Below are 16,982 nucleotides of genomic sequence, written 5' to 3'. Positions count from 1 at the left end.
GGGATATTAGAAAAAAATATCAGTTGCAGGTCATGTAGCCCAAATCCTTAACCTAAAAACGATGTGAAATCTAGAGTCTCTTGTCCTGGGTCTTATCATCTTCATCACAACGAGGCCTGAAAGCCAGGAAATGATGATATGCACAATAATAACTGAAACCTAAGAAAATGCTTTATAGAAGAATTAAAACAATTGCATTGGTAGAAGAGGTAGGCAGGAAAGGCAAAAGACAGAGCCATGCATGACAAAAGCAAAGAAATTGTCTAGTAGCAAACAGAGCCTTGAGATTACAATGTCCAAAAATGACCGGTAAACCTGACTGCGAAGATGTCCTTTTAATTATTTTCTCTCCAAAAAGATAACCCCACTTAGCTTTATTTCTGGAGCCTAAAATGGCTCTATTGAGAATTAAAATGAAATGTCCTTGGTGGACCCTCTCTCAGTCACTAAATGCCCTTATGAATAGAACAAAATGTTGGAAAAAAAGCAATAGGAAATGATTTCTATCATTTTTACAGCTAACTTCCGACGAATTAACTCATACCTATTAAAAGTCTGTACAACTGAAACTGCCATACCTGAGAGTTGCAGAGCAATGTATCGTTTCCTAAATATTTCTTAAATATAAAAATTATCACATTTTATTTTCATAACAACTCTCTGATGGTTGGATGGACAACTACACCAATTTCTATTCTACTGATGAGAAGAACACTTAAGTCAAAAGAAATCAAGATTATAGATCAGGTTTTCTGGCTCCTGGTTTGGTCTTCCTTCCATTGTATCACAGGGCCACTCACCAGCAGCCTAATGTCCAAAAGGCTCAGCAGCTGGACTCCTTCTCTGCTTATAACATTCATGCAGCATCTTCCAAAGAGCTTGGGCAGTGAGGATGCTCAATGCATGTTTACTGAATAACCATTTTTACTTTGAAATCAGGGTCTTTTATTATATATTTTAACATTGCTCCCAGCTTATACATCTGTCTGCAAAATTACCCCACCCATCTCTCAAGAGAGGTCTGCAAAGGTGGGCAGACTTTCTGTGAAAAGCAACAAAGTAGGGAAGAATTGAAAGTTATTATTTTGAGTTACAAACTGATGGAAAATACTAAAATTTAACCTAATTTCCTTATGGTATTTCTCAGCATTCTGGTATTTATCCGCCCTGTAACCATAACTTGTCTGCTCTTACAAAATACATATCTATCTTTCCATCTTATACATATATATGACAAATAATATGTATAATATATAATATAACGTATGCAAATATAACCAGGAGGGCACAGTATACACCTCCCAAATCACAGAAAACATATCAAAGCTAAGTATATTTCTACTCTCACTATTTCTATTCAAATTGTACTGGAGTTTCTACCCAGGGCAATTAGGCAAGAAAAAGAAGTAAAACTTTTTGTCGTAGATATGATCTTGCATATAGAAAATCCAAGGAAATCCACTTAAAATATTAGAGGTAATAAATGAATTAATTGAGGATTCAGGATATCCTATCTATCTATCTATCTATCTATCTATCTTTAGATATATATTAAAGTTATATTTATATGCATTAGCAGTGAAAATATGGAAATGAATTTAGGAAAACAATTCTATTTACAAGAGCATCAAGAAGAATATAGTACTTAGGAATACATTTAACAAAAGAAATGCAAAACTATAAAACGTTGTTGAAAGAAGTTTTAGCAGACATAAATAAATGGAAAGACACCCTACATTCATGGATTGGAAGATTTAATATTGTTAAGATGACAGTACTTTCCAAAATGAATTACAGATTCAGTGTAATCCCTATCAAAATCCCAGTTGCCTGCTTTGCAGAAATGGAAAAGTTGATCTTAAAATTCATACGGAATTACAAGGGGCACAAGTAGCCAAAACAATCTTGAAAAAGAAGAATAAAGTTTGAAGACTTCTACTTCCTGATTTAAAAACTGACTACAAAGTAACAGCAGTCAAAACATTGTGGTACTCACATAAGGATAGACATATAGACCAATGGCATAGAATTGAGAGTCCAAAAATAAATCCTTATATCTATAGTTACTGATTTTTTGATAAGGTGCCAAGACAATACAAAGGGGAAATAATAGTTTTTTCAACAAATAATCCTGGCACAACTGGGTAGCCATATGCAAAAGTTAACTCAAATGGAAAACATAGGATTAAATCTTAACCATCCTGGGTTAAGTAAAGTCCCCTTAGATACAACACTAAAAAGCACAAGTGATGAAAATAAAAGATAAATTGTACTCCATCAAAATGAAAAACTTTTGTGCCACAAACAATATCATGAAGAAAGTGAATAGGCAACCCAAAGAATGGGTGAAAACATTTGTAAATCACATGTATCTAATAAGGGACTTTAATCTAGACTACACAGAGAACTCTCATAACTCACTAATAGAAGATAACCCAATTAAAAATGGGCAAACAATTTGAATAGATATTTCAACAAGAATATGTAAAAATGACCACTATGTATATGAAAGGATGCTCAACATCATTAGCCATCAGGAAAGGCAAATCAAAACCACAACAAAATACCACTTCACACCCAGTAGGATGGCTATAATAAAAAAAGACAGACAATAAAAGTTGGCAATGATGTGTAGACATAGGAGCCCACATACATAGTTGGTGGAAATATAAAATAGTGCAGATTCTTTGGAAAACAGTTTAGCAGTTCCTCAAAGAGTTACTGTGGTAACATAAATTTACCATATGCCTCAGAAATCCCATTCCTAGGTATACACTCAAGAGAAAATATATATCCACACAAAAACCTGTATGTGAATATTCGTAGTACCATTATTCATGGTAGCCAAATGTAGAAAAGCAGAAACCCAAATGCCCATCAACTGATGAATGAATAAATAAAATGTAATATCTCTATATAAAAGATTATTTGGGGGCAATAAAAAGAGATGAAATACTGATCTATGTTACAACATGGGTAAACCTTGTAAATGTGATATAAATTAATCACAAAAGATCACATATTGCATGATTCCATTTATATAAAATGTCTACCAGTGGCAGAAAGTGAATTTGTGGCTGAAAGGAGCTAAGGCATGGGGGGAATAGGAGGATGATAGCCAAAGAGTACAGGGTTTCTTTTTGGGGTGATAAATATGTTGTAAAATTGATTGTGGTGATGACTGTATATCTCTATGAATATTCTAAAAACCACTGAGTTGTAGAACAAGAGTCGTATACTTACGTATATGTGTATTCAACAAATTTTGGCCATCAAGTTGTGCTAGTTAAAGAAAAAGTTAAGTATAACTGACTTGTAGGGAGGTCGTTTGTCTGAGTTGTGAGAACATTGAGTTAGCAACTCAACAAAAACTTTTTTTTTTGAGTAAAATCATTTTACATGGAAACTCATCGTCGAAAGCAGAGAAAAGCCCAGTTTCTCTGGTTCAAATGGGGGCGAAGGTTCTAGATCCCACTCATGCAGGTTTATTCCTGAGTTGGCCCCTACAACCTCAAGCAGTCAAGAAGCCAGTGGGCTCCATCGTGTTCCACAGAACACAGTTTAAAAGCGTTCTACGTGAGCTCAAGGACGCCTTCCAACCTCAACCATGTCTAGCATCTACCACCATAGGGCTCTAGTGCTCAGCAGGTGTGACCCATGCTTCCAGGAAAAACTGTGTGAAGATCAGGGATTTAAATCCGTCAACTGGTCTGTGGAATGGGGGTGTGAGTAGGGAGGGATACAAGAGAATAAGGAATAAATTCAAAAGTCAAGAATCGGGTCAAATACATTTTCAGATTAGCAGTGAGGAACAAAGGCTGGATGTTTGTGGCATGAAAAAAAAATCAGCTGCTGGCACCAGAATTCTTTTTATGGAGGGAAATATGTTTGTTTAGGAAAATTCTCTTATAGGTCCTTTGAGAGTAGAAGATGTGGCCCTAAAGGCATGAATATTTCGAGCAAAGGAATCAAATATTGTGCACATTGTTCTGTATTGGAGAATAGTAGGAATTTTGGAGAATGGTGGGGTGTGGGTCCAAGAAAAAGAATAAGAATCCCTGACTTGGGAACATGGATGCATAGCTGAAAAGCTTTTTTTTTTTTTTTTTTTTTTTTTTTAAATAAATTTATTTATTTATTTATTTTTGGCTGTGTTGGGTCTTCGTTTCTGTGCGAGGGCTTTCTCTAGTTGCGGCAAGCGGGGGCCACTCTTCATCGCGGTGCGCGGGCCTCTCACTATCGTGGCCTCTCTTGTTGCGGAGCACAGGCTCCAGACGCGCAGGCTCAGTAATTGTGGCTCACGGGCCTAGTTGCTCCGCGGCAGGTGGGATCTTCCCAGAGCAGGGCTCGAACCCGTGTCCCCTGCATTGGCAGGCAGACTCTCAACCACTGCGCCACCAGGGAAGCCCTGAAAAGCTTTTTAAGAAGAAGTTGTTTGCATTTCTGTGCTGTAAATCCCTCTCTACTGCCCCAAATCTTGACTTATGTTTGCTGCACACACACACACATGCCTAGAGATTTAACAGTAGAAGGTCAGACAAATGGGTGAGGTTATATAGGTCATTTTTCCATTCTTTTGCCTTAGAAGTGATGGAATCTTATTCCATGTATATGTGGGTTAGAAGCTTCATGACCAAAGGGATTGCTGAGGTCTGTGCATTGTCATCTTGCTGGAGAGATGAAATACTCTACCTATAGTCACAAACTATGAGGGAGCCTCAGGTTAAGCCTTTCTGATCTTATTCCCAAAGAGAGAAGTGGCTTGATGAGGAGGAAGCCTCCTGTGGCAGAGAGCCAAAAAGGCAGATGGAGCAGGAACTTGGATCCAAGGCAGGTTGTGTGTACCAACAACTGCCCTGCATGTCCAGGGGACTGTGGGTCTTACCTGGCAACCCCATGCCTCTTAAGGATAGTCACACTGTCACTCATATGATTAGAGCATTATGAAATTTATTTCTTCTTCTAGGACCCAGTGAAACTTGGTGATTATTTTCATTTAAACCAGTCTTGTGTCAATACAACCTCATCACCCTTTTTTCCAATGTGAGTTGAGTCAGAACCTCACTAAAGCAATAGGACTCCTATTATTACAGTGCAAAATAAAGCACCTTTCCTTCTCTGTCTTTTGGGTAGTGGTGGGGCGCAGCAGAGCAATAAGGCAACATGTGTAAGTTCACATATGTGTGAGTTCATTCATGTGGAGGGTGTGAAGGTGGGTAAGAGTTGGTCTCTTGTTGATGTTATGCCCTTCCTACTTCTCAGAGGACAGAGTGTTTAAAAAATGCTGGCTTACCTTGCTTTTTAGGTATGAGCAAAAGGGTTATAGATTTCTCATAATTTACCATTCAAGGGTAAAGAAAAAAAAAATGAAGGATTGTTAGTCAAAGTCAGGTTTTTCTAGTTTCTAGCCTTCTCTACCTGCTTTTACCAAAGTTCATTCAAGGGCAGTGAATGCAGTGTGATGCTGGTCATGTAATCGTACATGACTTAGCCTTATCTCTTGCTCTTGAAAGGATCCCTTCAAGGCAACAGCCCCTCCCTGTTGTCACCCAGGTCATCTCTTGCCAACCCCTCTAGACTGCCTGTCTAAGTCACTTTCCTCCACACGTCATTCTTCAGCAACCAATCCAGAGTTATTCTTTTAGTTCACAGCTTTCACAGGTCATCTTTTGCTCATGGTGGCCGCTTGCCTGGGCAACACCCAATAATATCCTCAAGGAGCCTGCTTTCTTTTCTTGCCATTGACAATGTGCTTTTAGGGTGGTGACAGATAAGGCATTTGACTTATAGTTTTCCCTATATCTGCCTCACATTTCTGATCCTCCCCCGCCTCCTCCTCCTCCTTCATTTTTTTTTTTGACTCTTCACTTTTATTCTCCCCTTCCTCCTGCCCCAAGCCTGAGTCAGGAGAAGGGCTCCCCACATTGCTGATGATTGGAATTTATAATAGGAGTGGGGTGAGAAAGAAGCACCAAGGTAAAGATAATCTGCTCATCTGCTATAGTCAGAGAAAACTCTGTTGTTGTTAAACTAGTGTGGTCACTCCTTCCTTTAGCCACTCATTCAGGAATCCATCCATCCACCCATCCATCCAACCATCCTCCAAACATTTAGCTTGACCCTTTAATCAGTATTTTTAGCAACTATAAAATACACCTGTCCAGAGGAATGTGGAAAAGATGGGTAGAGGGTGAGCAGAAGCTGACAACTGCTTTTCCACTAGTGTCTTAATGTCTACATTGGCTTTCCATTTTGAATCCTTGGCTCTAGCTTGCTAACAGGAAGTAGAGGCTTCCCACAAAGAAGGAATTTATGGTTCTTCTTTTGGGAAACCCAGATTTTTACTTGGAGCTGGAAATCAGTAAGTGAAACATTATTTATTACCTTCATCCTCTTAGCATTGCAAATTGGTCCATGACAGGGTTTTAACTAGTCGTCTGATTGTTAGATGTAAGGATATTTCTAGCTAAAGAATGGTGCATTCATTGCCCTTATTTTCTTTTCAATTCTTTCTTCAATTCCTAGGAAGAACTGAAACTAGTTACATTGCTAAGGTGAAGAGGTACATGCTCTGGTATTCTGCCCTGCAATTTCTGCAGTGAAGGTCGCGTGCCTTGACATCTTGCAAGCTCACATGTCAATCATCATTTCTAGCATGCACACTGCTGTGTAGGATGCGGTTACCACCCAGAAATTATAGCAAGTTAATTTAAAGGCTATATTAAATCATTCTTAAAAACACATGAACACAGTTGGTGTCCTTGAGCATTTGGAAAATTAAATTATTCTTTAGAATTAGCCTACTGAGCTAGAAGAAAATAAAGAACACTCATGAAATGGGAAAAAAGTGACAAAAATTCCAATGACGAATGGTTTTTAATTATAATTGCATAATAGTCTCTTGTTACAAGTGCCACTTAGTGCTTTGATAATTCCCACCACTGATCCATTAGGCCCCTTCATACATGTACAGGCACACAGAGTAGAGGACAGAAGAATATCAGAATATTATCTAACTGCACTCGAGTGCCTTGAATTAGATCAATTTAGTGGCACTCCTAACCATCCTACTATTAGCAAATGCTGGGAGAATGAGAAATGATAAGCCGCTTCTTCCTAATATTCTAGTGAATAGTTTTATGCTGGGATAGAAAAGAAACAGAATATAACAAAGGTAACATTTAGTTTATGGTAATATTTTATTGTTTTACCTTCCTGATGATTATGAATGATGCTGCTACAAACATTCATGTACTAGTTTTTATGTGAACATAAGTTTTCATTTCTCTAGAATAAATTCCTAGAAATTGGATTGTTGGATCACATGGTTATTATATGTGTTGAGAAAGTCTGACTTTGAAGAATCCCCATGAGATACCATCTGTCTGCGATGGTGGTTGTATTTGTTGTATGTGTTAATACTCATAGAACTATGTGTAGACGTTGAGTCCACAATTTTTTAGTGGAGAATTATTAAAAATTTTAATAATAAAAGTGCATAGGACAAGCACATAGTGAGGCAATAACGAACTGAAAATGTTAAACTAAATCAAAATCTTTACCACCAAGTCCACAAACAGCAAATCAATGAACAGAGAAATTTGAGGTCTGATGTTTAAATAAAAAGAGTGGACCACTACTCTTTACTCTATCTTTAAAATTCTAAGTGTTTAAGATTGTCTGGAAAATTTATATCAATAAATATTACCTGTGATGTTGGCAATTTTCAAAGCCCTAATTATATTAGGAAAAGAGTTTTTTGAAAGAACCTGATATCACTTCCGTGAGAGGGCAGAGATACAGAACAGAGTAGTTCTGCTTTTAATAAACAAAGTCAGATTATGCATTTTCACAAATAATATGCCATTTCACAGCAATAATTATAAAACTGGAGCTATCTTTGTCCCTTTTCTACTCTCAAGAGGAGCCATCACTTAGATGATGATGCTAACTTACCTTAGACTAATGCTAGGATGAGAGATGAGATGTGAAGAAATCTTGAGCTCTTAGTTTTCATTCACTGATTTGTTCACTTAACAAATATATGTTGGATACAACTACACAGCACAAACTGAGTGTTTGGGATTCAGTGGTGAGTGAATTGGAATCTGACTTAGCAATAGAAGAAGCCAAATAATCACACAAGCATTTAAGTAGGAACTGTATTAACTATTTCAAGGAAAAATAAAAGGGACCCCCAAAAAGATGCATCAGGGATGTTTTAGGGGAAAGTATCTTTTCTGAAATTCAAAGAAGGCTTCCTTGGAGAAGTAACATTTGAACTTAATTTTGTGACTGCTGATCTACATTTCTTCATTCCAATTTCCTTTTTCCTCAGCACTCTGGCTAATATCTATGAATAATATTCTCAGGGTATTTGCTTTAGGTTCCAAATGGGACCTAAAATTATATTAAAACCTGGCGGTAGAACCAATGGTAGGGGCTTAGGTGGCACTGTGAGAAGCGGACTGGCATTACCCACAAGATTTCTGATGAAGTTCTCACCACTGCGCAATATTTACACCAGACTATCTGAGGTACAACGTGAGAGGCAAACACTCTTATCTCCTAGGCTACTCTGGTGCTCTGAAAAAAGGGTTTAATTCTTAGATGTGTTACCTGGGAACAGAAAGAAGAACATGATGTGTATCTGACAAACATGACATTTCCAGTCAGAGGTAGAAGCTATTCTATTGAGAAATACCAGTTTCCAAATTATGAAACCTAGGGGAATTATTTTCCTCATTAACTAGCAATGGAGTAGCAAACTAAAAGCTCACTCTAGCTAGGGAGCATTGGGTAAAGAACTGTGGAAGGAAACAGAGGAAAACTAGAACCTTGATCTGGTCCTTCATGTTACTATCTTCAGGAAAATACAAAACTCACCTATTAAACAAACTGAAGGTAATGACAAAAAATATTATAAATGATAAATAATATAGTCAGACATTTAATCTGAACGCCAAAGAAATACCACATGACAAAGTAGTCAGATACATAAAAATTTAACAGGGTTTCTCGTGAAGTGGTGGAGTTATGACAGATTCCTAATGTATTCTTTTGCTTGTCTATACTTTCAAAATTTTCTTCCATAAACTATTTTTTCTCTAAGAATACAAAAATAATAAAAATTTTGTAAAAAATTACATTACTATGAACTTCAAGTCTTCAACTTGATTATTTCTTTGTCTGTGTCTAGTCTACTAACAAGCCTATCAAAGGCATTCTTCATTTCTATTTTTGCTTTACAGTATTTTCTTTTGATTCTGAGAGTTTTGATTTCTCTGATTACATTACTTATTTTTGCATGTTTTCTACATTTTGCATTAGAGCCTTTAGCATAGTTATTTTAAATTTCCTGTCTAATTCCAAAATCTTTATCATATCTGAGTCTGATCCTGACGTTTGCTTTGTTTCTTCAACTGTGTTTCTTCTAGAGTTTTAGTATGCCTTGTAATTTTTTGTTGAAAGATGGACATGATTTATCAGGTAATAGGAACTAAGATAAATAAACTTTTACCTATCAGTTTAATTTTTATCTGGCTAGGAGTTCCACTTATATGTGAAATCTAAAAAAATGATACAAATGAACTTCTTTACAAAACAGAAACAGACGCACAGACTTCAAAAACAAATTTATGGTTACCAACGGGGAAAGGGGGGGGAGAGGGATAAATTAGGAGTTTGAGATTAACATTTACATACCTCCTCCTCCTCCTTTTTTGCCTCCTCCTTGAATTGAGCCTATGCCTTGCAGTTCTTTCAGCTGTAATCCACTGGAATTATACTGTAGCACTGTCAGTGTGGTAGTAAGGTATGTGGAGGAGAAATGCTCTACAGTCTTACGAATATATCTCAGTCTTTTAGTGAGCCTGTGTTTCTTGGCCAAGACCTTCATGTGTGTTTCTTAGCTTCCCTACCTATCCGGTGAAACAGGAAAGCTAGAGGGTGCCAGAGTCAGAGAAATGTCCTTTTCCCCTGGAGGGATAAGGCTCCGGTAAAGTCTTCTCTTAAGTGTTGATATTTGTTACAGAGCCCTCTCTGGGCATATTTCACAATGGTCGGTCCTCCTCTCCCCTGCCAGAGCCAAGAGGAAATATTCCTTGCCTCTCTTCACTATGAGAACCTGGTAAGGTTTCTGGAGGTGAAACCGACAAAAGTATGGAGGTGCCCCTAAGACTGTGACCCTCAGGAATTTCTCACTCTGCAGCTAGTCTACCCCATGGCCCTAGCAATTCATCAGAATTATCATTTAAGTTTCCCTATCAGTTTACGGCTCTAGAAGCTTCTGTCCCAAGTAAGCAAATCTCAGCTATGACTCTTTGGATTCACCAGTGTTATGGGCTGAATATTTGTGTCCTCCTAAAATTTACATGTGGAAACCCTAACCCCCCATGAGATGGCATTAAGAGTGGGCCTTTGGGAGGTAATTAGGGTTAGATGCAGTCATGAAGTTGAAGCTTCTATGATGGAATTGATGTCCTTAGAAGAAGAGGAAGAGACTGGAGTGTTCTCTCTCCACCATGTGAGGATACAGCAAGAAGGCGGCCATCTGCAAACCAGAAAGTGGGCCTTCACCAGACACCAAATCTGCCAGAACCTTGATCTTAAGACTTTCCAGCCTCCAGAATTGTGAGAAATAAATATTTGTTATTTAAGTCTTTCAGTCTATGCTATTTTGTTGTAACAGCCCAAAATAGACAACTTGTCTCCTTAGGTTTCAGCGTGGCAGTTTGCCCGGCATCCTTAATTCTCTGACAGGTCCAAGGAAAGTCATTGATTTTCAGTTTGTTCAGTTTTTTCTAGTTATAAGAACAGAAATAACCATTGCCAAGCTGTTTGAATGGAAACCAGAAGTGGCCCCCTTTTATTATTATGTATAACTAGTAATACCTTTGAGCAAAACTGTATGATTTTAAGCATTGAAGTGTTTTAAGGGCTGCTGCCTACAGTTGTGAAATATGTGCTCTACACAAGGGCACCCAGCCTAGGAGGCCAGAAGGGATGGCATTTAACTTGTGCAGAGGTGCCCTGTGGGCTGACAGCTGACCCTGCTTTGCAGATTGGAAAAAGGGAGATCCAAGCGGGAACTTGCCAATGATAGCCATCCTACAAAACTGTCCAGTGGCTCTTCCAAGCCTAGTTTGAGGAGTACATTCAGACCTACCCTTAGAATTTCTCCAACCTGATGAGGACTTGACAGAACTGGACCACCAGCACAGAGTCCTTGCAGATCCTTCACTAATTTCCAGCCTCACTCTCTGGGAAGGTCAGAGCCTCGCCTGACAATTTCTTCATCTTTATTGTGCCTCCTGCTGCCTCTTGCCTGCCTGGAGCCTGGTTGACTAACATTTGAAAGCAACAAGTGTGTCTCCGTGTTCTACAATCTTAGCCTGTTAATGGACTCCCTCATGGTTCTGGGAAGCCAAGTGGCGAATGTAAACTTGGGTGGAAGAGAGAAGACTTGTGCAAGGCAGCCAACGTCCCCAGTGTGGAGCCAAAGGTTGCATCTAATAGGGGGGTTTGAGCAGCATTTTCCCAGCCCTAATGATTAAATCAGGCCCTTACAAGACGGGAGGGGTTGGTGGTATAGAACCTAGTAATGATTCTGGCCCTGCACCAGCAGCAGGCAACCGTCATTTGTTTTGCTGCCTAGCACTAGGGCAAGATCATTGTTTATTATGGCTCCAAGGCAGTAATCATTTCACATAATGTGAAGATTTTTTTTCACTCAATTTACTCTCATGCTCTGGGCTGATGAGAATAATAATGACATGTTGATTACTGGTCCCTTGACAGATGATGCTTGCAAATGCAGGTCACCACTCATTCCTACCCTTTTCCCCCTCAGACATCATAAGGTTGTGATTTGGAATCTCATTCAGTCACTACTTTCCCATCCCAAGGTTTCTGATACTGAGAAGACCAAGGCAAAATATTTCTTTTAGGGGCTCCCAATTCCTGCAGTCTGCCCTATGGGATAATTTATGCTGATTTGTTTTAAAGAGACAGGCATACATAATTCATGTCCTGTGCATTGTGGCTTTTGGCCATTGAAAATACTATCTTTCTTTTGGCAGCGCTTGCAGGAACTAGTTACAATAAACATTTCATACTTCAGTGGACACTCTTTTCTCAGCTAATAGGAGCCTGACTTAAATGTAGACTCCATCATGAGAGGAGTGTATTTAATGGTGAATTCAGCTGAGCATTTTCTTTCCTTCCAAAGCATAAAATGAATTTATTATCAGTATCAATAGTTGGTTTTTTTCAAAAGGAGTCAAGGTGTGAAAGGGCATGAAAGGGAAATTAAAATGAAACTCTTGGTGGTTTCATGGTTGGAGGCCAGTTGAAAACTCAAACTTAATAGCTGCTTTTGAACTAGCCAGGAGAATTTTAGGGTTGGAAAGCACACAGATTTGAAAGGAAGCGTCAGGGCTGGGCTTCCCACCCAGAAGGCAGAGGGCTGGACAAACTGGAGGCTCCTATGGGTTCCGGGAGCATCGCTAAGGATGGCTGAATTTATACCTGTGAAGATTACAGCGGCATTAAGTATAATCTACACCAGTAGAGCCAAAGCGGTCTTTTAAAAGTGCAAATCTCAAAAAAAAAAAAAAAAAAAAAAAAAGTGCAAATCTCATCAAGCTCCTCCTCTCCCCCAGACCCTTCCCTGGGTTTTCCATTTCACATGGCTTTGTCCCAAGGCCAACAGGCCTACGTGTTCAGGTTTCTGCTCATGTTTCATGCACAGCAAGCCTCCTCTTGCCCTTCCTAACTATGCTCTAGCTACTAAGGCCTTCTTTTACTTGTCCACACTGCATACTTTCACCCGAAAAACTCTTGCTTTCACTACAAAATTCATCCTAAAGAAAAATTTCCTATTTACTCTGGCAAGTTCAAGTCCTTCTGTTAAATATGCCCACGCACACTTTTGCTCCTGTAATTGTTTGATTGTTTGAAATTTTTGGTGTTTATTCACAGATGTAGCCTCCTAGGGCATAATCAGCCCTCGATAAATAGTTGCTATATTAAGAAATGAATGAGGGCAATAGTTCTCAAATTTGGGGGGCATCAGGATCACCCAGGCAGCTGGTTAAAGCACAGGAGTTCTGATTCATGGGGGTGAGACCCAAGACTTTGCATTTCTAATGAGTTCCCAGATGGTGCTGGAACAACACTTCGAGAACCACACAATATTGGGAAGCCCTTCCACAAATGTGCTCTTACCATGGGGGTCCCAAGTGAGGAGATGTGCATTCTGGATCCATCTCTGCAACTAACCAGCTGGAGGTCCTTAAGCAGTCCCTGATATTTTCTTCCTAGTCAGTTAATCCTTTTGCTTCTTCCTTTGCGGTATCCCCTGTACATCTCCGTTCCTCCCCTTCTAGATGGGAACCTTCTAACCTTACCTTTGGACTATTATAACCACATTCTAAACATTTTCTTGGCCCCTGCTGCCTGCCCTATGAATCCCTCATTGACTTTATTGCCAGTTTTAAGTGCTTCAGAGACCATCATGACCATGCCCTGCCTTTATCTAAAATCTTGATGGAGATATCAGCAGTCAAGGTTTTTCACAACCTGGACTTCCTGCCCATCTGCCCCAATTCAACATGAGACTCCCCATAGCTTATTGCATTTACCTAATCGCCCATCTTTCCTGACAGGCTATCAGCTGCATAGAAGCAAGCACCATGCTAGTCTTGTTTAACTGACATAAACTTGACCCATATTTGTTGCATCATAAAACATTACTGAACAGAGAGGTTGCTGAATACTAGATTTTCCCTTCTGTACAAAAACAGTAATCCTAGAAAGCACTTAACTGGGGTTACTCTAAGTCAGATTTCTTCTAATCACTTTATACATATCAGTTTATTTAATCCTTACAACAAGCATCCCCATTTGACAGATAAGAAAATCGAGGCACAGAGAAGTAATGTATCCAAGGCCTTACAAGTGGTGACTCAAGGATTCAAATCAAGAAATCCAGTTGTAGAAGTTCATGATCTGACTTACCATGCTATACTGAACAGAGGAGTAGCCCAAATGATGCCTAAAATTACGTAGACTACCGAGAATATATCTGTGCCCGTTTATTGAGCTACACATAATCACTCACACACACAATTTGTTGTGTGCAGGGGGCTAAGACAGATACTAGGGAATCAAGCATGAATGGAACACAGTGAATAAGGTGAGAGGCAGATGGAGTCAGACAAACCATGTTCCACCATTTTCTGAGCTATGTCATCCTGGGGAGTTACATCAGGCCCCAAGGTAACCATCAAACACTGCACAGACAAGTACTTAGCAGATGCTTACTAGGAAGGCTCACAAAAGCTTTCAGAAACAGGACCAGCAGGCCTAGATGAGAGTGAGTATATAAAAGGCCCTCTATGTAGAGAACTCCAGCATTGTGTCTTCCTCCCTATGAAGACACCTATTTAATTCTTATTTTGTTTGATGATTTTAAAATGTCCAAAAAACAAGGCCAGTTTAAGAATCAAGTGGTAAAACAATTTTTATCTAGAGTAGGGATTTTCAAATTTTATTGTGTATTACTATCACTAGACTCTTGCAAGATCAGACCCACCAAATCATCATTTCTTGAGACTGGGATCCAGGAATCTGAATTTTAACAAGCATCCCAACTGTTCTGCTGCCTTTGATCTGTGGCCAACACATTGAGAATCACTAAGTTGTAAATTAAAAGCAGACAGGGTACTCCTCAGAGCTATTCAAAAGACAGAGAGGAGAGAGAAGATGCAAGGCTTGTTGATCTGTTTGGCAGAAGAAATGGTTAAGCCGCTTCGAAATTGAGATGCAGGTGGAGAAATTTAGCGCTCAGAGTGCCAGCACAAGGAGGAGCTATGAAAGGAACCACATTTGTAATACAAAGAAGAGTCAAAAATAAGATGAAGGAGATGGTGTTAGGAGACAGGAAAAGTGACCTGAGATAGACAAGAATAAAATATAAATTTTAAAGGCATAGTCAAATCTTATAATAATTAGGAAATAGGTAGTAGATTGTTATTTCAATTATTGTTTCTTTAAAAACTTCTCTGGTTATTTTCCTACTTAAAATGAAAACTGGGCTTCCCTGGTGGTGCAGCAGTTGAGAATCCGCCTGCCAATGCAGGGGACACGGGTTCGAGCCCTGGTCTGGGAAGATCCCACGTGCCGCGGAGCAACTAGGCCTGTGAGCCACGACTACTGAGCCTGCGCGTCTGGAGCCTGTGCTCCGCAACAAGAGAGGCCGCGACAGTGAGAGGCCCGCGCACCGCGATGAAGAGTGGCCCCTGCTCGCCGCAACTAGAGAAAGCCCTCGCACAGAAACGAAGACCCAACACACCCAAAAATAAATAAATAAATAAATTTATAAAATGAAAACTTTTTTCCCCCTGTTGTCTAAATAAAGTCCCTCCACACCCCAACACACAAACAGACACATACCCACATATGCATGGCTCTATAGGTTCTGCATTAATTTCATCACTGGCTGATGGGAATTGTTAGCTATTTTAGAGATTAAAGGTAACTTCCATGGGGTGCTGTGAAGATTACATCCAATAACATGTGGGAAGATCTTAGAACAGTTTCTGGCAAGTAGAATAAAAAAATTTTATTTATTATTATTAATTATTAATGTGCAATTATGGGACTTGGAGAGCATTTCCTGTTAGTTGGATCAAGGTTGTAAGCCAGAGAGCAAAGCTTAAAGGCACAATAGTTCCATAGTCTCTAGAGAAGCAGCAAGGTTCCTATTGAAGCAAAGTACAAATTTCCAGTGATAAGCATAAGAAAATGAATTTGGAATCCCAGAAATCAGAGAGGATGATGCAAGCCCATCAGAGAGCAGAAACCTGATGTCTAAGGAGAAGGTGTTCTGACCTGTTAAAATCTTCCTTATACTTCAGGCCATAACTCGCTGTCACTGAAGTTGCCGGTAAGGCCAAAAATTATGGGGAAGGAGTAATAGCGGTAGGTGTGAACTTGGCCACGAATGATTCACGTTCAACACAAATTGGGACATGAGAAAATGGCCTTCTTTGCGTGAGGCCATTTCTCAGATCCTGAGATAGGAAGTGCATATTTATATACTTTTATCTTAATTTCCTTTTAACAAGTAATGTGGATTTATAATTAATAGACTTGATATTTACATACTGACTAATAAGTATAACACCCTGAACTAACAGACTCACTGTTATTTAAGGAACTAATTTAGAAAAAGTCTTACAAAACTCCTGAGAAATATAAAAAGCTTACTACTGCATGCAAGATGAGAAAACAAAAGGGCCCAGAGAAACTTCTCTCATTTATGAGCTAAATATCTGGCAATCACAAATGGGCAAAATGGATCGGAAACACAAAGTAAAGAAAGCATCGAGTAGCCAATGTGCATTAAGTATCTAACAGCAGACAGTAAGCGTTCAGGGTCCTGGTATCACAGTGACCCTGCAGGAATGTGCCATCACTTCAGCCTGAGGGAGTGAGTCACACACAGGTTTTTCTCTGAAGCTAATTAGTAGTATTTGAGGCACAATTCTAACGTGATCTGACCCTACCATACATTATAAACAACAGACCAGAATGTAGTTTGAGAAGGTGGTGCTGGTAAGGACAGAAAGTGACAGGGACTTGTCCATTAGTGATGGAAACAGACAACCTGTGAAACACAGACATGGATTCAAAATGACACTGTGAAGTTATTTAGTTACTATTTCCAAAACATTATAAATTCATGTCCTTCTTTTACAAATGTGGAAACAAAGCAGTGGACTGCAGCATTCCTTTGCACACTATACATGCTTCCTTCGCACCTGCAGAGACTCTGATATATATCTTGAGGTGCAAGTAGCGCCTCAACTAAGGGTTGGTAGTGATGTCCCTCATTCATTGGTTAATTACTTACATAGGCGGCTAATAAGTCCCTACAATGTGCTAGGCACTCTTCTAGTGGCTGGGAATACTGCAGT

The 16,982-nt window shown here is 39.2% G+C and overlaps 1 protein-coding gene across 2 annotated transcripts in view; it reads right to left on the bottom strand.

The window, feature by feature from the left end:
• Positions 1-16,982, bottom strand: part of LINGO2 (leucine rich repeat and Ig domain containing 2) — a 1,241,515-nt gene that overhangs the window by 59,211 nt on the left and 1,165,322 nt on the right. The window lies entirely within an intron of this gene.

Source organism: Balaenoptera acutorostrata, chromosome 6 (genome assembly GCF_949987535.1).
Source record: "Balaenoptera acutorostrata chromosome 6, mBalAcu1.1, whole genome shotgun sequence".
Taxonomy (NCBI): Eukaryota; Metazoa; Chordata; class Mammalia; order Artiodactyla; family Balaenopteridae; genus Balaenoptera; species Balaenoptera acutorostrata.
This window is presented reverse-complemented; position numbering and strand designations above follow the sequence as displayed.